The sequence below is a fragment of the Sphaeramia orbicularis genome, chromosome 10 (assembly GCF_902148855.1).
Source record: "Sphaeramia orbicularis chromosome 10, fSphaOr1.1, whole genome shotgun sequence".
NCBI classification, from domain to species: Eukaryota; Metazoa; Chordata; class Actinopteri; order Kurtiformes; family Apogonidae; genus Sphaeramia; species Sphaeramia orbicularis.
This window is the reverse complement of record NC_043966.1, coordinates 37631719-37655299: the sequence shown is the minus strand read 5'-3', so window position 1 is coordinate 37655299 and position 23581 is coordinate 37631719. Positions and strand designations below refer to the sequence as shown.

At 38.5% G+C, this 23581-nt stretch overlaps 1 long non-coding RNA gene across 1 annotated transcript; it reads right to left on the bottom strand.

Moving 5' to 3' along the window:
• Positions 1-870: 870 nt before the first annotated feature.
• On the bottom strand, positions 871-20306 carry LOC115427265 (uncharacterized). Its single transcript, XR_003936462.1, has 3 exons — positions 20115-20306; positions 10182-10187; positions 871-881 (listed from the first exon to the last, which is right to left on the bottom strand). It is a non-coding gene; the product is annotated as an uncharacterized LOC115427265 (long non-coding RNA).
• Between the last annotated feature and the right edge of the window lie 3275 nt (positions 20307-23581).

Genomic DNA, 23581 nt, shown 5'->3' with positions numbered 1-23581 from the left:
GATAATAATAATAATAATAATAATAATAATAATAATAATAATAATAATAATAATAATAAATTGGATTTTTATAGTGCTTTTCACAGCACCCAAAGCACTTTAACGTACATTACTGATCCATTATTCATTTACTTTGATGTTCAAAGTAATAATATGGATGTTGACGGGTGTCTGGATCAGCACTTATGTTGGTCTAATGTTCTAAAAGTAATGTTCTAATTTTCTAAAATACATGTTCCTTTCACCTTACATGCTTTTGTGTTGTATTTTTTCATACATACTTCTTGGATTTATTTATTTTTGTTTCTTATGGGTAAGGAACCAAAAATGTTAACTTCACTGACATTGATTTTCAACATAACAATAAAAAAAATTGTAAAAATTTCATGAACATAATACACTCGTGTTATGTACTCCAATTACACACTAAGGTTGAAATTTTGAATATTCAGAGTATCTCTATGAGTGAACTATCTTTTGGAGTACTTATGTATTTTGGGTCAAGGATCAGACAGGCCAAAACTGCATATTGATACGACCAATACTTTTGGAGTTACCAGTTTTTAAATTTCAATGGGTTTACAGCAGGGGTGTCCAAACTTTTTTTAAAGAGGGCCAGATCTGATAATGTGGACATTGCCAGGGGCCAGTGGTCCCTTCAGACATTTTTTAAACAGTAAAAATTACATATAAATGTGCTGTTCTACAACAATTTTATTTTCATTGTCACAATATCATTTTTTTAAATGGCAATGTAACCAAATCTAAGCCACTCAGGTGTGAACAAATTAAAACAAACAAACAAACAAAAAAAAAAATTCTGCCTTCCTTTCACATCTGGAGTCAGATAACATAGAACAAACTATGTGGAGTATCTTAAACTTCCAAGTTGATACAAATCTTAACCCCACATTCATTTTAAACATGACTTATATGAGTAATCATTACTCATATATTACTCAGTAATGCAAAGTCTGTTAACATTTAAGATGAAAACATATGACTCTTACTCTTGTCTTTCACAAAATCATTCAAAAAGTAATATTTTGTGTCACATCTACAAGTACATAACACCAGCAGTTACAGGCAACTAACCTGGCAACTTGGTAGCCTGCCTTGGTGGCAAATTCATTTAACTCCCAGGTTCACATGAAGAGTCACTGCTGTGAGTTTAAAGCAGCTGGAATTTGCTTCACTTTTTCAGAGCGCTCACTCCCTGCTAGTTTGTTTGCATTAGCATGTTTTATCTACTAGTGTCTCTTTACATTGAATTCCTTAAACAAGGCAACAGTCTCTTGACAAATTAGGCAAACATAATTGCCTTGATTTTCAGTGAAAAAAAATTGTAATTCCTATCTGTCCTGGAAGCGGCGGCCCTCACTGTCAACTTTAGTTTTTTTTTTATTTACAGGCGCCGTGGTTTGAAATTAGCGAAAAAGGTTCACGGTGAGGCTGTAGAGCCAGATAGAGTTAGAGTGGTGCTGCCACCATGAGGTGAAAGGAGAAACTGCATTTGGAACCTTTTATGATTCATGTACTCGGTTCAACAGTCCAAGCGGGCCATAAATAATATAATATAAAACCCAAGCTGTGGGCCGTATTAAATCTGACCGCGGGCCGTGATTGGCCCCCGGGCCGGACTTTGGACATGCCTGGTTTACAGGCAGCCTGCGGATGAGTCCATTCACAGCCGCAAATGGGGGGGCTGGATTTGGATCAACAGGAGAACCTGGTCTGGCTGGTTCTTACTCTGGCCTGGTTCCACTCCTCCTGTCAGACCCAGCCCGTTAGACCCCCCCCCCCTCCCTTGCTGTAACACATTGTTCTGCAAACTCTGATCAGACAAACCAGAGTTCGGATCCACACAGGAGTGAGTCGGAATAAACCGTCATGTTCAGTCCTGTGTAAAAGTCTCTGGTCTACGTCCATGCCAATGCTAAACTAAATGAGGGCCATACTCTTTCTTCCTAATCTGTGTGTTACACCTGTAAATTCAGTCGAATCAAGTATTGTGAATGTTATGAAGTCATACAATAACATGACTGTAAAGTCCTTTCAAAGACATATTTAACATCACTATGAATGCAGTATTTTCAGTTATTTGGGATTTCAATACATAACAAAATGAAGGCCATTCTATTTCTTCCTAATCTGCGTGTTACACCACTAAGCTTACACAAACTTTGCATAATTTAGGACCAATTCTACAAAAACTAAGCTCCCCATTTAATCTGCTTCTACAAACCATGGATTCCCACGGGTCAAAGCGCTAGTAAAGGTTTAACTCTGAAACTGTCAGCAGCTTAATAAGTGAGAGTACAAATATTACATTTTTAACCTTTTTGAGTGCCCACAGTGACTTTTTTTGGCAAAGCCGTGATGTCATTTCTTGTTTCTGTGTCCATTTCTGTTCATTCCTCTGTATCCAACATAGATAAGACATTATCGATCCCACGGTAGGGAAATTCAAGCATCTCAGCAGCATTTAAAATGCATGGTGACAGTAAAGTGAGCATGCAGAAAGAGAATGATAGCAATAAAATATGAATATAAAAATAAAAATATTAAATATTAATATAACATAGTAATAAAACAAATCTACACATATACAGATATTCTTAGGCCAGAAGAAAATGTAGTATAAAAAAACAATTGCACATGACCCAGAGAGATACATAGTGGAACTGTTTGTGGTCCTGCAGCTCACTGTAGTGATGGGTTGTACAGTCTGATGTCCGTGGGAAGGAATGACCCACAGTAAAGATAAATGTCCAAGCCCTGTATGTTCACCGGTGTGTGTTGAGTGTGTCCAGTGGAAGCCAATCACCATCTCCTTTGACTTATTGGTGTTTAAAGGGGTCATATTTTGCTAAACCCACTTTTTTTAGTCTTTGGTAAATTTATTTGTGTATTTGCAGCCTAATAGTTCAATAAGTTTGAATTTGACCCCTAGTTATATATTCATTTTGGCAAAAATCAAGTGAATTTCTACAACCCATTTTAATTCCTTCTTAATTTGTTACATCTGTAACTAGTTACGTCACGACATTTGCACATATAAGGTTAAGACTTCCTATGAACATTTCTCTGACTACACAATAACTGTTTGTCAGAAGCAGCGGTTGTAGCCCATACTGAAAATATGTCCAAATTTCGAGCTAATTACCTAAAATGTTCAGTTTTTGGTTGTATTAACAAACTCAAGTGGCTGAACGGGACAGAGCAGCACAGTCAACATCCTGGAAGGGGGGTGGGGTCATTTGCATTTAAACGGCCAGGTCTCAAAATGACCTTTCTGGTGTCATTACTCAGAAATAGGGTTGAAGATGGACCTGTGGAGTTGAATTAATGAAGAATTCAGACCCAAGCATAGCATTTACAGTTTATATAGACCGCAGGGAAATGTTTTAAAATGCAGAATTCCATTTAAAAAGCAAAATGTTTCTCCTTTAAAAGCAGAAAGTTCTGTTTACACCAGCCGACAAAGTCAACAGTGATGCTTCTGTGTTCATGTTCACTGTCATCTGAGAACTTCTGGAGGTGACAGTGGTTGGAGTTGTGACTGAAGTCCAATGTGTAGAGATAAAACTGGAAAGGAGAGAGTACTGTTCCCTGTGGAGCCCCGTGTACTGCAGACTACCACATCCATGCAGTCAGATGCTGGTCCACTCCTGCCTTCTCCAGCTTCCCTGGCAGCAGCTCTGGCTCTTTGGTGTTGAAAGTAGTGGAGAAGTCACAGAACATGATTCTGACAATGCTTCAGGTGGTCTCCAGGTGAGACTGAGCCTGATGCAGCAGGTAGACGACAGCGTCATCCACCCCAGTCCCAGAGCGATAGGCGAACTACAGCTGGTCCAGTGCTACACTCCCATTCATACACTAGTACTATGACCTCAAGTCCATAAAACACATCCAGTTATCATTCCATGTGATAATCAAGAGGAGAGGAAATGTTGAGGTTGATAAATAAAGTTATGCCGAGTTTCCATTACGTGGTACCCGACTCGACTCGGCCATTTTGTGTTTCCATTATGAAAAATAACCTGGAATCTGGTACCTGGTCCTAGCTTTTTGGTACCTGCTCCACCGAGGTTCCAAAATCGGGGAAAGAAATACTGAAACATGACGTGTAAACACTGCAGATCATTGATTGGTCAGAGAGTTGTCTCTGTGTCATTGCATCGTCAATGTGCGACCCAGCATTTAAAAAAAACAGATTCAGAAGTTTACTGTAAATATACCGTTGGGTTAATCCACATGATGACAGCCTGTAAAACTACACCGTGGTCGATTGAGGAACTTCAGACATTTCTGTCCTTGGTGGCCAATGAAAAAATTTAGCGCAAGCTTGACAAGGCTATACACAAGTGAGTTTTTGAGCAACTCTCTGAGCAGACTCTCTGAGCAGAAGTTATGCGCCGTATCGATATGACGTCCAGGTATTCTAAAGTCGGTAGTATCCTGTAATGGAAATGGTTTCCAGGAATAGTATCCAGTACCCGAGTTGAGTTGAGCCAAGTCCAGGCGAGCCATGTAGTGGAAACATGGCAGTACAGTACCCATAAAAAATATAAACAATGGCTAATAGTAGCAGATTAGCTAACTGGATATTTATAGCTACCCCTGTTACAGAGCAAGACTTTTATGACTTAAGTACTATAATACTTAAAATGATTCATTTGAATTCCACATCCGTCTGTCAATCTCACGCTCCATCCTTCCCTCACTCGTGAACAAGACCCCGAGATACTTAAACTCCTCCACTTGGGGCAAAGACTCCCCACCGACTCCCCAGCGTCTGCAGTGATGCAGTCGCTGTACCGGTCGGTTGTGGTAAAGAAGGAGCTGAGCCGAGAGGCGAAGCTCTCGATTTACCGGTCAATCTACGTTCCTACCCTCACCTATGGTCATGAGCTTTGGGTCATGACCGAAAGGACAAGATCCCGGATACAAGCGGTCGAAATGAGTTTCCTCCGTCGGGTGGCTGGGCGCACCCTTAGGGATAGGGTGAGGAGCTCAGTCACCAGGGAGGAGCTCGGAGTAGAGCCGCTGCTCCTCCGCGTCGAGAGGGGCCAGCTGAGGTGGCTCGGGCATCTGTTTCGGATGCCTCCTGGACGCCTCCCTGGGGAGGTGTTCCGGGCATGTCCCACCGGGAGGAGACCTCGGGGAAGACCCAGGACACGTTGGAGAGACTATGTCTCTCGGCTGGCCTGGGAACGCCTCGGGATCCCCCCGGAAGAGCTGGAGGAGGTGTCTGGGGAGAGGGAAGTCTGGGCATCCCTGCTTAGACTGTTACCCCCGCGACCCGGCCCCGGATAAGCGGAAGAGAATGGATGGATGGATGAATTCCACATCATCTTCAGATTACTTTCAGTCTTATTCAATAATAATTCTGCTGTTTCCCCGACAATCATATAAAACACCGAGCATAGATAAATTATAATCATCACTATATTGTAGATAAATAAGTTTAGCCCCTTCTGGTGAGTCACTAAACAAAAAAGTTACAGTAAAAAACCATATAAGCTCAGCTGTTATCGACTGTTTGGACCTGGAGATGAGCCTAGAGACACCAAAAACACTTGAAAATTGGGGATGTTAAGCAATTAATATTTTATAATTTTTCTATTTATTTATTTTTTAATCATAGAAAATCGTGACACTAAAAGCACCTACAATAGATTATAGATATTTTCCTTTAAATTACTGGAGAGACAAATTCTAAATTGGCATAAAATGAAACTAACACTGGTCTACAAGGAAAAGGCTTCCAGAATAAAAGTAAAGAAATTTTACCACATGAGAGTCACTGATAAAGAAAAATCAAGTCAAAAATGCTGGTTGGCTAAACTTTCCAAGATACAGCCTTGGGTCAAAATATGAAATTCAAGAATTAACAAGAGAATGGGTTTGACTCAAAAGGAATATTTGTCTCAGAGCTACAAGATCTACTTCAAAACAGTCTGCACATTAGAATACATTCACTTTACAGGTACTATTTGGTGGAAGATTTATAAAACTATTATATAAATGTACATAAACCAATATATATGTGTAATAACACTTAATCATATACCTTGAAAACATCAGCAAACCGGCACTTTTGTCATTTATTTTCCAATTAATCTTATTAAAATACGTAACATTTAGCACATTTAATCTCTGTAGCAAATCATTTCTTAAAAATTGTAGACCAGTGTAATTAAAAGGACACGTGCCTAACACTATATAAATAGATGTATTTAGACCGGATACTTAGCTTGGCATTACACAGACTTTTTTCTGAATCACAATATCCTTTCAGTTGTTCATTGTACTGCTGAAAAACAGTTACATGGCGGATTGGATAAATAATAAGTTTCAAGCATCTCTTGGTGCTTCATCAGGCTGCTCATTGTTTCTCTCTGCCTGTCAGGCACACCCCCCGTTTGACACACTGTTTGTCTTCGCAGTTTTGTGTTGTCTTCATTCTGTGTCTCATTGATATGTTGCAATCAATAGAAGACAATTCAATTTACAAGTCTGTCACTTCAAAAAACAAACTGTAAAAAGTAATTATCAGCTTACACTCATTGTTTGGTCTGTCCAATTATAAGCGATACTCTACCTGTCAGTGTACCTTCCTCTATAGCTCACAACACACAGTCATCACAATATCTCGGCGTACTGTGGTACTTCATTCATTATTTCTCGAGCGAAGCGGGGTTGAGCCTGGTAGACCGTCAGCTGGTGTCATGTGAGAGCCATATGAGTGCGATTCCCCGCAAAGAGAAAATTACAGCAATGCATTCAGGTGTCCCCTCAGCCATGCGTTCAGGGCACTTCTGGGGGCTGAGAGGGAGGCAAAGTAAATGTGACAGGCTTAGATTAAATGCCAGAGATGGGGCGTTTCTCACACACGCTACAGCCTCCTGGACAGCAGCCTAATTAGGCACTTCCATGCTCTGCCATCAGCTCGTCTAACAGAATGCTCCATCCAAAAACACATTTGTTAATGTAAGAAAATGTAACACAGCAATACTGTATTGCTCTACAGTTGAGAGACACATCCCTACCACTAAAAATGAGCTCTTTGCAGTTTAACATGCCAAATATTTGACTGAATTTCACCTGATATTGAGCATTGCTCTTCTATCTACTTCTTTTCCTCCTTCACTGACATTTCTTACCTGTGTAGTAAATGTTCAGGTGGCTGCTGACACATAAGATCAAATGGAAGGTGTTTTCCCTATCACCTTCCGTATTTTTTTTTTGCGCGAACTTGCCAGTCTGTATCACTAGCAGAAGGTCAGGTGTTTTTCTCAGGCACAACAAATGCAGATAGCATCTGCTTCACAGATAGAGTGTTCTTCATGGATATTATCACGTCAAGCAGAGGGCAGAATTCTCTCTTTCATATCTGCTCTGATATCTGCTCATATGCCTCTGCACAGACATGCTGGACAGGAAATAAATCTGATTATGGAGTGCGTGGGGTAATGTTCAATAATAAAAAGTATTATTTGCTAAGATCAATGTGTGTCGCCATGGCGATAAAGTACAATGAATGGAAAGTGCTGGAAGCCTGCAGTAAATTTTGATGCGTTGTGATATTGAACACATTGTGACAACATACTGCTTGCCAGGGCTGTAAAACATCTTCCAACAGGCTGTTGAACATCCGCCTACTACATTCTTACACACCATGACTGCCATATATCAAACCTGGGCCACCGCATGCAAAGGCTAAGTGTGTGAGGGATTACATGGCAATAAGTAAAATAGGACAGCGCTAAATATTCATCAGGAAGAAAGCAGGTCTCTACGGGTGCACGTGTGCAAATTAATGGGGGTTTGTCTGCACATACTGTATATGTGTTTGTGAGTGTGACAGGACGGAAAGTTCCATCAATCACACAATTACAGCTGGGTGTGACAGTGACATGAATCTGGATGACTGATAGACGGACCAAATCCTTTCAAGTCTCAGGCTTAGGCAACACGTCCTTTTACCTGAAATACAGAACAGGTCGATCGGTCACGACTCCCAATATGACATTGTGCAGTGTGCATAAAATAGCACAGATAAAAATAAAGATAATGAAAAGAATAAAAATAGAGCTGCATTTACGCTGTGGCATGGACTGGTCAGGTTTAAGCAGTGTTGTGCAAGTTACTTCCAAATTGTAATCCATTACAGATGATTTGTTCTGTAATTTAAAAGTAATTCCTTACCTTACAATATTACTGTGTCAGAATGGCAATGCATTACATGACTCTTGTATTACTTTAGAGTTATATACAGACTCTCATCATAAATGGTATGTGCCCCCCCCCTCCCTGATACAAGAGATAGGAGAGCCTTGGGACGCATAAACTTGCGTCCCAAAGTACATGTGGACGGATAGCTCAGTAAGTAACGCTACGGTCTACAATGTTCAAATCCCAGCAGGAAAGATTGCATTTTTTTGACATTTCACATGTTCAAACAGGGGATGCAGAGCCGAGAACGCTGGTAGATAAATCCGCAACCGATAAAGAGTTCTAACGAGTCATAAAAAACGTAAGCTTACCTTGTCATTGCTGATCACAGGGATCAAGCTAACTAGCTTCTGTAATGCAGGGTTAGGGTTAGTAATGGGGTTAGTGATGTAATGAATAGTGAATGAAATCCATCCATGTGGCCAGTGGACTGTCTTCTGCCATCTTCACCCACTGGCTGAACACCAACAGGAAATAGAACTTTCTCGATGCATTTTCGATTCCTTAAGGTCTTATAGTCTTGCTGTTTTATTTTTTTCATTTGAGCAATTAAATTATGGGTGACAGTGTGTTGTAACGCAAGCGCTGTTTAACATGTACCAAGTAAAATATTACTGAAAATTGATTAGTAATGCCTTACACTGCTGCGTTACAGCAAAAAGTAATCTGTTACTGTAATGCATTACTTTTGTAACCTGTTACTCCCAACCCTGGATTTAAGTGAAAAAACAAAATGGTTAGGGTCAGGAAAAAGGCAAGGAAACAGCTAAATGAAGAAAGATGACAAAAGCTAGCAAACAGTTATGGTTAGGTTTTAGCACACAAAGGTTCGGTTAAACCTTATCTTTCATGAAGCAGAAAATTGTCTATAGGTGCCACATGCATGGTTTGTATAACTGATGACAATTTCGGTTCTGTTATTGATTGGTGATTGGTAATTTTATAATTTGATTGCATTTGAAGAGGTGTTGCATGATTGTATTTTGATATCTGCATTGTTATTTGCACAGTCATGGTGTTTCGGTTGTTTCGTGTCAATGTGTGGGCAATTTACTAAGGATGGATGTGGGAGTCTGTGGCTTTAAGAAGTTTGCGCTGAGCTTGGGGGTGCTACGTGCCCTGGGGGGTATACAGCATTAGAGCTGAGAGGAGCTCACAGTTTTTCTGACCGTGTTGGACCGTGTTCTGACCGTTGTGGAAGTTCGTATGTATTTTCGCAGTGTTTGGACAGGATAACGTATGCAGTGGATTCATGTATGCATGTGCTTTTTGTTTTTCCGTATTTTTGTTCAATAAGTCTAAGAAGACAAACTTTTGTGGAGGACACACTTTTTCCAACACGAGTCAGCCATGAGCTCCGGTGGAAGGTTTTATTGGAAAAACTACATTGTCTTTGGTTCCACCCAGAGAAACGGGCTATCCTTAAGAGATATAAACACAGATTACACAAAATCATAATCAACATTAAAAAAGGGCAGTAAAAAACTGAAGACCTTTTGTTCAGAAACAGGCAATTAATCCAGTTAAACAATTTAACGACTTAATTGCATTTAATGTAAAAGATTTCTTGTAGGTATTTTCTTGCAAAATCAGGAGCTCATTGGATTGAGACTTGTTAAGAGCTTTTTTTTTGTTTTGTTTTATTATTTTACTTGCAGTATTTATGATTCTGCGTACTTTTAACACCCAAGCTAACAAATTGGTCAGGGTTAAGAAGAGATTCTTGCAAACAGCTAGAAGAAGTAGTTACATGACAACTGTCGCTGTTTCGTAAAGTCACATTAGAGCTTTTCTGTCTTGAGTTTACCTGTTCTCCTCCTGGTCCTCCAGTTTCTCCCACCATTATAAACAGGTACATGCAGGTTAATTGTTGTGTCAGGGCCCCTGATAAATGATAATGATAAAGATTTCAATGGCAGCTCACTGCCCCTAATGTCTACTATATGCTAATACTAACTGCTAATGCTAATGTCATGTACTGTGTGTGTATTAGTATTAATTTCCCTACAGGGATAATAAAGTGAGTTAACCTTTAACCTTTTAAAAACCACAACCATATGTCATGACCCCTCCCTTCTGATCATGTGGGCTGCTTGTCTGTCCCTAACGTTTGTGTGCAGGTGGAGTTAGGGGCAGACCGGCGTACATGCGTTACACATCTGGGCCTGATGCGCTATGCCTATTTATACCGGCGGCAAAACGCTGGATTCTCTCTCTCCTTCGCTGCTCAGGCCGACACCAGCACCAGACCACCTGTATCTTTTCGTTACCTTTGTCTTTTGTTTTACACCATACAACTCTCACACTTATCACATTCACTCATCTCAACACTCACCCGATTACTGATGCTACAGATGCCACATCCAATACGGTTTATACTGTTTGCATATTTCTCTTTATTTCATTGTAAATAAATCACTTTTCTTTAATGCATACTTTGTTGTCGGTGTCCTTTTGTCATGCCTAGAGCCACGTCATGACATTAAGTTTTATTAGATGTGTTAACTATCCTATCTGAATTTCTGAGTTATGACTCAAAATGTGGGTTCTGAGGTCACAGCCAACATAACCTTTGACCTCACTGATTCACTTTTGAGTCCAAGTGAACATTTGTGCCGATAAGCCTTTCTTGAGAAACACAGAATTTATCGTAGTTGTGAACGTTAGTCAGATGTTTCCGCAGTTTGTGACTCCATCATATCCAACCAGCTGCCTCTTTCTAAGCATCGTCCATACCTAACGAAGGAAACAGACGCTTTTTCTTTATTCCTGTACTTAGTCATAGAACCACAAGAGGCTACCAAACAATAGCCCCTTTTGAACAGCACTTCTGTAACTGGAATAATTCGCCTTTATTCCAGAACAACGTTTGTGTAAACAGAATGGTGGGATCATTTGGTCCCACTTTTATCATGGCTCTGTAACACCTCTGGAGGTAGTAACAAAGCCATGATAAAGGTGGAATCATGAATCCAGAATGCTATGTTAAAGGAACTCCTCTCATTCTGCAACCAATGTGTGACGTTTTGATGACGTATTGCGTGTGCGACCTCCACGCCGGAGGAACTTAAAAATGACCACGGACCGTGTACAGTAAACAAACATATCAACGCGACTAGAAAGATGTCAAACTGGGGAGACACCGAGATCCACAAGCCGCTATGCTCGGGGTATTTCTGACACATGTTGGGATTCTACTTACAAATCTGACTCCAATTCTCTATCCCCCGTGTTAGTTACATTGGTTATTACCTTGATCACAAAACAGCCCAGGTAGCAAATATTTTGGCAGTATTATGGCATACATTTGAGATTTTTGGCTTTCTTTTGGCATTATGAAAGCCTTTTGGCTTTACTGTGGTATGATTAAGGGAATCTATAATAGCTATGGAGGCACCAGCAGTATATGGCTGAGTTATGGCATATGTCTGGTTAACCAAAAGACTGGACAAAGATCAGGATCAAGTATAGGGATGGTATGGCATGTTTATGGCAAGCCAGAAGATTGACTAAAGAGTGGCAACATCTTATTCCATATATGGATGTGTTTTGGTTGTGTTTTAGCATATTTCTATAAAGCCAAAACACTGCGCAAAGAGTGGGAATTTCTACCCAGAAGAAATTTAAAATCATTTTAAAAGCATGATCAACACAAATTTTGGGTGAATTTTGGCCTCCTTCTGGCCTCTCTTTGGGTCAGTTTTGGCTACTTTTTGGCTGGATTATGGGGATTTGGGGCTTTTCGGGGACAATTATGGCTATATTTTGGGAGTCCACAATTAGTTTTGGGTGAATTTTGGCTTCCTTCTGGTTTGATTTTGGCTTGCCTATTTTGGACCATTTAGGGCCCATACATCCACCCAGAACTTTGCCAAATGGCATGCCAGTTTTGGGCCAGATTTAAGCCATAATGATTTTGCTATCTGGGAGACCTGAAACAGGATTTAAGAATAACAATGAATCAATTATTTAATGAACATTAATCAAACTTACACAGATCTGTGGTCTCCCAAGGTTGCAGAGAATCAGTTTTCCAGGCCCACAGACAGAAAGTCTCCAAACATAGAACCCATCTCTCTGGCTCCCTGTCCTCAAGAACCCAGAGAAACCTTTTTCCTCATCCTTTATAGTCATACAAGGGGTGTTGTCTCTTTCTGGCCTCAACCAATAACATTGCACCTCCCCCACCTTACATCTGTCACCCCCTGTCCTTACCCCACAGACCTCTTAAACTCTTCTCCTTATGTATAATAAAACAATAAACATTCCACACTCCTAAAAGCTAACCTAACCCATCTGTGTCCCTTTGTCTGTGTTTTCCACTCCACCCTTTTAAGCTTGTTGCCTTCTCATATTAATACATCACACAACTCAACTTAATCAGCTAAAAACAGATATTATAATTATAACATCAGATTCTAATTTCAAAACATAGTTAGCCTCATGTTTATAACATATTAAATTATAATTCTATAATGCTTGAGTTTTTTATATGTTCTTCAACTGTATAATTCTAACACGCACAAGTTATACATTACACTATACGCTGAGTCACTGCCCCTTTGATTCCAGAACGTAGGTCCGCTGTGTAAAAGTCCAGCTTGTCTCTCTTCTGTTACTCCTTTGGCTTGGCTGTGGAAATCAGTATATGATGGAAAAAAAGTGGGATCACCATCTCACCTTTTTTCCAGGATCTCTGTGTAAAAGTGGCTACTGGTGAGGCAGGCGAATGTGCTGTTAAGAATCTTCGCTTGTCAACCCATGATTTTTTTCTTTCTTTTTTTGTGATTTCAGGATGTTTTCAACTCAGTCTCTAGGAATTATGTTTCATAATAATTCAGCATTTAATAATTTAAATGGACAGTGCTTGGTTCAGCTAGGGTAACAGAAGTGGGGATTATCTAATATAATAATAATATAATAAATAATTTCAGTAATTGTGTTTTGCAACATTAAATGCATCTCCAACATCAAGTCAGATGTCAGCCTAAATCGAACAATAACAAAAGATAATGTCTGTGTTTCTTTCACACACACCAAATGTAACATGAAGAAAATTGCATTAAAGATGCAACAAGATGAAAGCAATGTAAAATATGCATCAAGAATGAAACAACAAAAGAGACATAACAAGTCAAAGATGACATGAAAGATACAGCAAGACGAAAACACGCCGGTTTTGTGATTCACCGCTGATTGTGTTCACTCATGTCACCCTCAACAAAATACAGCTGAGTGCAATCTGAGCTCTTATTCAACAAGACAAATGTATGTGGAAATGGTTAGAGGCAAAAATAAGGATGTAGGATGGGATTGTCATCTTGTTCAGTACAGCTGGAGCAGAATACCAAATACAGTATTTAGAAAAGCACAAATAGAGGGTTTTTAACATATTTCATACAGATTTTATTAACCTATAAAGACCCAGTGCTACTTTTATGACAGTTCCCAAATGATTTTTCCTCTGTAGTTAACCTTTCTTAAGTGATTTACCACTATTTCTTGAAATATTATTCTCTGTATTTTGCATTTTTTTCAGTGAAAATCTGGTATTTTCTTATATTTAATTCAGTGATCATAAACATGTTCATAAAAGCTCAGATTAAAGTTGAGGGATGTTATATCAGAAACAGAGGAAACAGAAAAAAAGTGACTTTTTTCCACCAAATATATCAATAACTAAGCATAAAACAAGTGTGTCCATCCAGTGTCATTTATCAAACTACATGGGTTTTAGGAAAGGCTAGGAAAATTTATTTATATAGTACCATTCATACACAAGGCAATTCAAAGTGCTTTACAAAGGCATAAAATCACATTAAAATCATAGAGAAAAAAAACATTCAACAAAAGAAAAGTACAGAAAAGATAAAAATAAAGAAGTAAATTAAAACAGGAATAAGAGATAGTTAAAACAAAAGCTAAAAACAGTCTTGACTAAAATTTAGAATTTAATTCAATCAAGACACTTAAAATTGTGAGTGTCAGCGCAGGTATTAAAACTGAAAACTACTCTATTCAAAGTCAGCTGTAAACAAATGAGTCTTTAACCTGGATTTAAAGGAACTGAGAGTTTCAGCAGTTTTCTGGTAGTTTGTTCCAGATGTGTGGAGCATCAAAACTAAAAGCTGCTTCTCCCTGTTTGGTTCTGACTCTGGGGACAGAGTTCATATGGTAAAAGGAGGTCACTGCTGGATTTGGGCCCTGAACCATTCAGAGCTTTATAAACTAAGAAAAGCATTTTAAATTCTATCCACTGAGAGACAGGAAGCCAGAGTGAAGACCTCAGAACCGGTGTGATGTGGTAAATGTTTTTGGTTCTGGTGAGGACTCGAGCAGCAGCATTTTGGATCAGCTGCAGTTGTTTGATGGACTTTTTAGTCAGACCTGTAAAGACACTGTTACAGTCTGTTTCTGCTTCTTAAAACTGGACCAACATCTGACCATGAATAAGAAGCTCATAAACCCCTCAAACAGTCCAAACTAACCCTGGCCCTTTTCCACTGCACCTTTCCAGCACGACTCGACTCTATACGGTTTTAGCGCTTTTCCACTGGGGATTGTACCTGGTAACCGTACTCTTTTTTCATACCACCTCCGAAATTTCCACTGAAATTTCACTGCCAGCCACTGATTGGTCAGAGGGAGTGTCGTCACACGTGCAACAGGGCATGAGTGTCTAACTCAAACACCATGCCTATATGCGCATTACATTTACAAGGTAAAGTAGGCTATATTGACAAAAAACGCTTTTCTTCATCATTTTACTCATGGCTCGGTTCGCATGGACCCCACCGTTCAATGTGACATCTATTGTACAGGGTGTCCCATAAGTCTCCATACATAGGAGACATAATACATATGGTTCTAACATGTATTTCTTTATATTTCTTCTTTATAGTTCTTCAGCAGTGGAGGACACGCATTGAAATGTGTTCCCGACAAAATGGCAGTCATATAGAGCATATTATATAAATAAAAATGGTTTATGTCAAGAAACGTTTATTTTTCCTATATATGGAGACTTATGGGACACCCTGTATATAAGGCGTTAGCTTACCATCAGACGTCATCTCTTGGCAGCTCCTATCCGCTGGTCTTCAGCTTCATACAGCTGTATGGCTTTCATAACTCTCCACGTGTTTTGTCTTGCCGCTTGTATTTGTTTCTGTCTCTCTCCTTTCACCTTTTGTAATAATAATAATAATAATAATAATAATAATAATAATAAACTTTATTTATAGGCGCCTTCCTTGGCACTCAAGGACACCTTACAACAGTGTTTTTCAACCTTGGGGTCGGGACTTCATGTGGGGTCACCTGGAATTTCTAGTAATTGATAAAAATAAAAATGAAAACTTACTAATTAAAAAAAAATTATGGTGAGTTGATAGAGACAATCAGATACATAAAAGGCAGGACAAACTGTGAAGCTAAAACTGAAGCACTGTGGTACTGTTTATCTTTTAAATGTTTATTGTGGCCGGTTTCAGATGCTGCAGCTCTTTCATAATTCATAGTTTGAGTTATTGTTTGTTCAGTATTAATTGTCAGCCTTGTAAATCCAAGCTGGACTGACTGTACATATCCTGACCAAGGAAAATAAAATTCTCCCTTTGTGCAGTAATCTACACCTGGTTTTTCTGCCTCCGTCCATGGTAATTGTTATGGAAATGTTCAACTGATAACCCACACACAAAGAGGAGGAGAGAAAGTTAGAGTTAAAATAAATAAATGCATTTATTGAGAAGTCAGTCACAGAGAAACTCTGTAAGTGAAGTCTGATTAAACAAGAGAAAACTAAAGATTATATAGAACCAAATCCAACCCCCTCAAACTATGATGTCATTCCTTACGTACATCGTACCACCCCATACTACTCCTTCTCTGCTCCGTGAAGAGGTCATGATGACCTCTCCACTCTAACCTTGCTTGGATCCAATCTGGAGTGCAGGCGCCATCCTCTATCTACACATTCAGACATTTAGGTGTTTGGGTTTTAACTCAAGGCAAGAACTCCGTTCCTGGGTTGGGGGTGTTACAGAGTGGTAAACATCACACATAATGAATAATGACTCAGCATTAAAAGAAGATGTACTAACAGTATAAAATATAAAGAGTATAAAACATAAAAAGTAAATTTTTCCACCACATAATATACATTATATAGACTAAATGTTATCTAAAATTAACATTTATTTGTGACATAGTAGAGCAAACTATTACAGGAGCAAAAACAAATTAATTTTAGCAAAAAAAAAAGTCTCTGTTTTCAATGTTTGGGGTCGCCAGAAATTTGTGATGTTAAAATGGGGTCACGAGCCAAAAAAGGTTGGGAACCACTTCCTTACAATAAACAGGACAGTATGAAACAAGCAATAAAACAGAGGAAAAAACAAAAGGCAGGTTAAAAATTAGACAATGCAGTAGTGGTCACAAACAGAAAGCGGTCCTAAACAGATAGGTTTTGAGTTTGGATTTGAAGAGTGGGAGTGAAGGGATGTTTCAGAGCTCCGGTGGCAAGGAGTTCCAGAGTTGGGGAGTAGGGCGGCCGAATGCTCTGGTCCGCATGGTGGTGAGACAGGCAGAGGGAACAGTGAGGTGGATGGAGGAGGAAGATCTGAGAGTGCGAGAGGGAGTAGCAACATGAAGGAGGTCAGACAAATATGGAGGGGTGAGGTTATGGATGGCAAGAGAAGTATTTTGAATTCAATCCGGAACTTTACCAGGAGCCAGTGGAGCTGCTGCAAGACAAGAGTGATATGGTGAGTGGAGGAGGTTCTGGTGATGATGGGAGCAGCAGAATTCTGAACCATTTGAAGTTTATGGAGGGATTTGTGTGTAGGACCAAAGAGGAGAGAGTTGCAATAGTACAGGCGAGAAGTGACTAGGCTGTGAACGAGGATAGTGGTATGGGCGGGGGGGGGGGGGGGGGCAGAGGTGCTTAATGTTAGATAGGTGAAAGTATGCAGATCGAGTGATGTTATTGAAGTGGGATTGAAAAGATCGAGTACTGTCGAGGATGACATCCAGACTCTTAACCTGAGGGGAAGTGGAGACAGTGGAGTTGTCAATAGTCACAGAAAAACTGTCAGTTTTAAATAAAGTTGATTTTGCTGGTGAGGTAGAGCTGGGTGTCATCCACGTAACAGTGAAAGTTGATATTATATTTCCAGAATATGTTGCTCGAGCTGCGACAAAAAGCCACAGACTGAGCAACAAGTACAGCATCACCTCCATGTCATACATTGTCATTACTGTTTACTAGGCCTGTAACGGTACACAAAAATTTCAGTTCGGTATGTTTTCAGTTTTGAAAGCCACGGTTCGGTTTTTTCAGTTCGGTACAGGAAGAAAGAAAACCCCTCAAAATGTGTTTAATGCATTTATTATGAATTTTGAACATTTTTCCCCAAATTTTTGGATACAATAGAATATAGAAAAACAGGAGTATTATAATTCGCTGCTATAAATTAAATAGAAAAAAAAAAAAAATGAAATGTATTTTAAACATTAGTATTTCACTTTCCCTGAAAGTTAGGGTTAATCACAGTTCTGTCAGTTCACATTCTGCATAAAAATAACAACCGAACAATTCCACATGAAGTGCAACATTAAGAAGAGGGCAAACTCGTATTCTCTTTTAACAAACTGAAGAGCAACATTGACAACAAAATTAAGCAAATGATTTATTTTAGGACAGAGAACAAACTGTTTAGGCCACTTTGGGCATTTTTGTGTGTGTGTGTGCAGGGTGAAATTTGTCAAAAACACAGAGGGGGGATGTTGTTTTTTGTTTTTTTGTTTTTTTCTTGTCGGAGTGAGGGGGGGGCAGTTATATACATGGGGATGCAGTCCATAACTAACACTGGTGCGAAACGAAAGTGAAAATTTACATACTTTCAACATCCAATTCCTGGGTTCTATTCCTCTATTATACAGTGTGTGTGTGTGTGTGTGTGTGTGTGTGTGTGTGTGAGAGAGACAGACAGACAGAGAGAGCGAGTGTAAGTGTTTGAGAACTACCGCGCATAGTCGGCAAACAACGTTAGTCATATAATCGTCTTTTCCCCGTTGTTGTCTTTCACCTGAACCCAAAGTGATCCCAAACAGGACTGCAATGATGGAGGAGGGTCTTCAGTCTCTTCCTTCCAGGCTCACGTCATATTTGTTGTTTTTTTGTTTTTTCAGCTGCTATTTCATATTTTGGGTCAATGTGCGCTCCTTCAATATGTCCCTGTGGAACTTGCGCGGATTTAAAGTTCCGCATCGAAGGACGTCTTTGTTCCTTTTTCTTTTTCTCAACATACTGTGCTGTTTCGGTACAGCTATGTATTGAACCGAACAGGTGCGTACCGAAATGGTTCTGTTTGGTATATGTACCGTTACAGGCCTATTGTTTACTATACCGAGTGAGACTTACGTCGCCTAAAAACGACGTCACGACAGTTTCGACTCCGCTGACCACACCCATCTCATTTGCGCCAAGGTGATACCAATTGCGGTGGAAAAGTGACGGCACTGTACCAAACAGTGTAGAGTCGAGTCGAGCTGAGCTGGTACCATGGAGTGGAAAAGGAGCATAATCGACTGAAGATAAATGCATGAACTAGTTTTTCCAGGTCCTGCTGAGACATAAGTCCTTTAATCCTGGAGATATTCTTCAGGTGGTTGTAAGCTGTCTTTGTAATGGTCTTAAAGTGGGTTTGAAAGTTCAGATCTGAGTCCATTTTACTGGTGAATCAATGTTGTCGAAGATGAGCCTCTGAACGTCCAAATGGGTCATATTTGATGTCCATGAAAAGACAACAAACTGCATTTTACACCAATTATTTACATGTATTGATAGAACAAGTGGATCAGCAGGTATGAAACAGTTTAGATCAGTTGATACTTTTGGCTGCTGGTGGTTGTTTGGGTTTTTATGGGTTAAAAATGTCATTGCGGTGTCATCATCACTGTTGGCGTAGTTGGTGCATGTGACAGGAAGACAATGATGGAGAGCACAGGCTGAAACGGTGCAGCACAAGCAGAGAAAAACAACTAACTCTTGATTTGATCCTTTTTTTTTTAACCTTAAATGGTTTGCTGAGGGTTATAATAACATTACTTGACTTTTGTTTTCCTGGTGGACCTAAAGAATGTGAGGCAGAGTTCCCATTGATTAGCCGATGGTAGCTCTGGAGGTGTATTTAGTTCTAGTCCACCCACACACTGTGCTCACTGAGTGTGAATTAGGAGCTGAATGTTTTCTTTTTTTTTTAATGATTTCCTTTTGTTTATGGTTATGTATGTTTAATGCTGGGTTTATTAAAAGCATAAACCAATATTACATACATTAAGTTCTTAAACATTTTTGTAATACTTTATTGAAGAACACTTTTATTTACACTTTAATATCTTAAAATTAGAATGGTGATAACAAAAACAGTAATACCAATTTCCTGTTTTATTTGAGTGCAAATAAAATTAGGAGATAATTTTTTTTACCTCAAAAACACAGATTCACATAGAAATACCCAGATCTCTGCGCATCTCTACTGTTTACTGCTGCAAACACATGGATATGTTTGAGTTGAACCACACACTCAGCTCAGTTAGAGCTAGGAAAAGGTCACGGCTTGGGTCAAAGTAAGAACGCTAAAGGCAGCATTTGCATAGACGTTAAGAGTATTGATCTAGCTAGAACACGGATGTCAAACTCATTTTAGTTCAGGGGCCACTTTCAACCCAATATGATCTGAAGTGGGCCGGACCTGTAAAATAATATACATATACATATTGTCAACTCCAAACTGTTTTCTATGTTTTAGAGTGAAAAAGAAAAAAATTACAGTATGAATATGTTCACATCTACAAACTATCCTTACAACATGGCAATGGCTACTGCCACAGTACTGTGGCATAACATATCAGTTTGTCTATTGCCATAGACCAATCAAATATTAGCATTTGTACTAAAGCCAATCAAGGATACTGTTACATGAACTCATTAGCCTCTTTTTTTTGTTTTTTTTACTCATTGTCATCTTGTTGCCACAGTACTGTGGTGGTATATGGTGTATACTTCAGTGCATTCGTTTGTGCATTTTTCTACAACAGTACTGTGGCAATTGATGGAAGAAACGATAAATTAGTGATAGAATATAGTATAGAATAGGAATTATTGTTCTAAATCTTCTATATGTTTTTTGGTGTTCTTTGCTCTGGAGGCTGGAGCAGGTGGGCGGAGCTACATGTTAGATGCAGTAGTGTGCTGTATGACTTAAGTTCTGTGTCAGTTGAATGCTGTGGTCCTGTGGAATTCTGCACTCTGAACATTGTCCCAGTGGTTGATTTCTATCAATGTCGGATGTCGATGTCCCCCTGTTTGAATATCTTCAGAAAAAAAAAAAAATTTTTTAAAAATTGCTACCCCAACTATGAATTGAAGACATGTCTTCCATATCGCAGTCCAATATGTTACAGAGTGAGCTAAATAACCACTGTGGGTCACTTTAATCTATTTGCTATATGATTGCCTTGGTATGTTTTTCGAGACATACGCTACCAGTCTAGACATGATATAACGAAGGTGCTGATTGGCTCTATGGTTGTAGACAAACTGATATTTCGTGCCACAGTACTGTGTCAATAGCCACTTCATTAAAGAAATGTGAAAAACATGAACAACCACAAAGAAACAAACTTATTATGAAAAATAAATGCAATTTTAACAGTATTATTCCTCAGTTTATCATTTACACATGTACTTCACATTATAGATCACAGTGGATCTACAAATATACAAAACATTCAGTAACAGGCAGAATATTGTTAAAATTACACTTATTTCTCTGAAGACATTTCAAGTTGTTCATGTTTGTTCAGTTTATTCATATTTTTTGTGAAAAGATAGTTTGTAAATGTAAACATTGTCACCCTTTTTTTTCACACTAAAACCAGTAGAAAAAAATTAAGTTGTCATTATTTTTTTGGTTATTATGGTAGTATTTTACTGATCCGACCCATTTGAGATTGCATTGTTATATATGTGGAACCTGAACTAAAATAAACGTTAATTCATTGTAATCCTTGTATTTCACGAATTATCCCAAGGGCTGGATTGGACCCATGGGTGGGCTGGTTTTAGCCCATGGAACATATATTTGTTACCCATGAGCTAGAGGATCAACTGAGAGTCTGTTGAGATAGAAACACAATCCATGATCAAATCAGAATTTTCTCTCCTCTTATAAAACAGAGGTAAGTTAAAACCAAATTTTCTGACAAGAAATTCTGCATTCTTGCATCATTTTGGATCCACATTATTGTAATACTGACCATATCTAGAATAAGTAAACACTAGCCCACATCCTGTACATACAGTTGTGTTGTGTTTCCATTAATTACCTTGAATGTGGCCTAATTTGTCCCAGTGGAATTTTATAATGAATTGAAAACGTTTTCACATCAGCATAACTCTTAAGTATCTCTGTAAATCAGACTCGGTGGACGTCAGTATTTAGAGGCTGGACCCGCAGCTAACAGACTTATGGTCATTGTTCATCAGTATTTCCTCAGTAGCAGCACATTCAGCACATTCCACAAACTCTGCAAGTTACTACTGACTGAAATCAAACATATTAATGCAGGCAAATGAGAAAGTACTGCTAAGAATGTACTGAAATAACCTCACTAGCCTAGCAAGTTGCTTTAATGACATTAACCCTTTATAGGGCACACATAGACATACTCCAAATTTCAACCTTAGCGTGTTATTAGAAGACATAAAAATATTTTTTTTTATTTTTTTTTATTTTTTTAACTTTTGTGAAATATTTAATTTTTTTTAATTGTCATGTATAAAATCAAGGTCAGTGAAATTACCATATTTGGTTCCTTGCTCATAAGTGGCAAAAAAAAAAAAAAAACCTTTCATGCATACTATGTTTGTTTCTTTTTTAATATGTAGGTGTTTTGTTTTGTTGTCTTTTTTATATGTGTGTGTTTTGTATCTTGTATTTAACTGAAATAAACATTCATTCATTCATTCATTCATTCATACTGGTCACTACAGTGTACGGTTCTTCTCCAGCTGTTCTCTTGTATATTAATGGGTTTTGATGTTTTAGTTCCATATCAGCCAACACAGTGGACACTTATGCACCATCCCATACACTGACATTCATACCATTACTGTAACTTTGCTGTTCTTCATAAACCTGATCTGCACTAACATGTTTAAGTGTAAATCAATTATTTGTTAGACAAGAAGTTTTTTGTTTGTTTTTTTTGCATATTATCTCCATGAAGTGAGAAATTACTAGCATTAGAATATGTTAAAATGTGAGAAGACATCAGATTAGCAGCATTAAAAATGTTTTTATTTCATTGTTTTCATATTACTTTCTGATATTGGGTTTTAAACACGTTTCTTTACTTCAAAAATTAAATGCATGGATATTTTTTGTAACTTCAAAACACTGAAGAAAAATATCTTGACTAAGGTTCTCAATTCATGCATGAAAGGGTTAAAGAAGTATATATTAAAAACTACAACAAAAGCACACATAATGCGAAAGGAATATGTTTTTTAAAACATTAGACCAACATAAGTGCTGATCCAGACACCTGTCAACATCCACATTATCCCTTTGAACATCATTCCTTACGTTAGTACCATTACTTCATGGTACCTAACAAAGCAGGTACACTCACTGTTCATGCAGAGGTGGACCTTACAGACCCTGTAGACCACATTGGACCTCAGGTTATTGACCCACTGTCCTCACTGGAACTGTTGCTGTCACTGTCTTGTAATGTGTGTGGAAATTACCATAAATAGCCGGTTGCCCAATAAAGGGTTAATGCTACAAAACCAAGACGTTAATGCAATGTTGTTTGTAAAATACTGTAATTATACTGGTAAATATGTCATTTAAAATTAATGTTGGCTGAGACAGAATGTTTTTATTTTTTAAATGACCCAATTTGTTGGAAAACTGCATTCTATGACAAATTAAGATCAATAACAACAGTAGCCAGTTGTATTCCATCTGCAAAACCAAACTTTTGATGTCACCCAAAAGCTTCTTCTGGTTTACTGTTTGATAAAATTATACGGTTTTAACATATTTTTAGTACTTTGTGTAATGCTGATGTAAGCCTCAGTGTCACTCAGGGCTGTGGGACAGATAAAGTTAACTTTCTTTGTGATTGATTATTAAAACTAAAATAAAGCCAAAATCCCTTCACAGCTGCTGTCATGTTTATTTTGCTTGACAACATCGCAGTTATAAAAGAAAAATTTTTATCACTAAAGCTCAGCAGCTTGAAAATGGCTCAGAAGTGGCTGCTG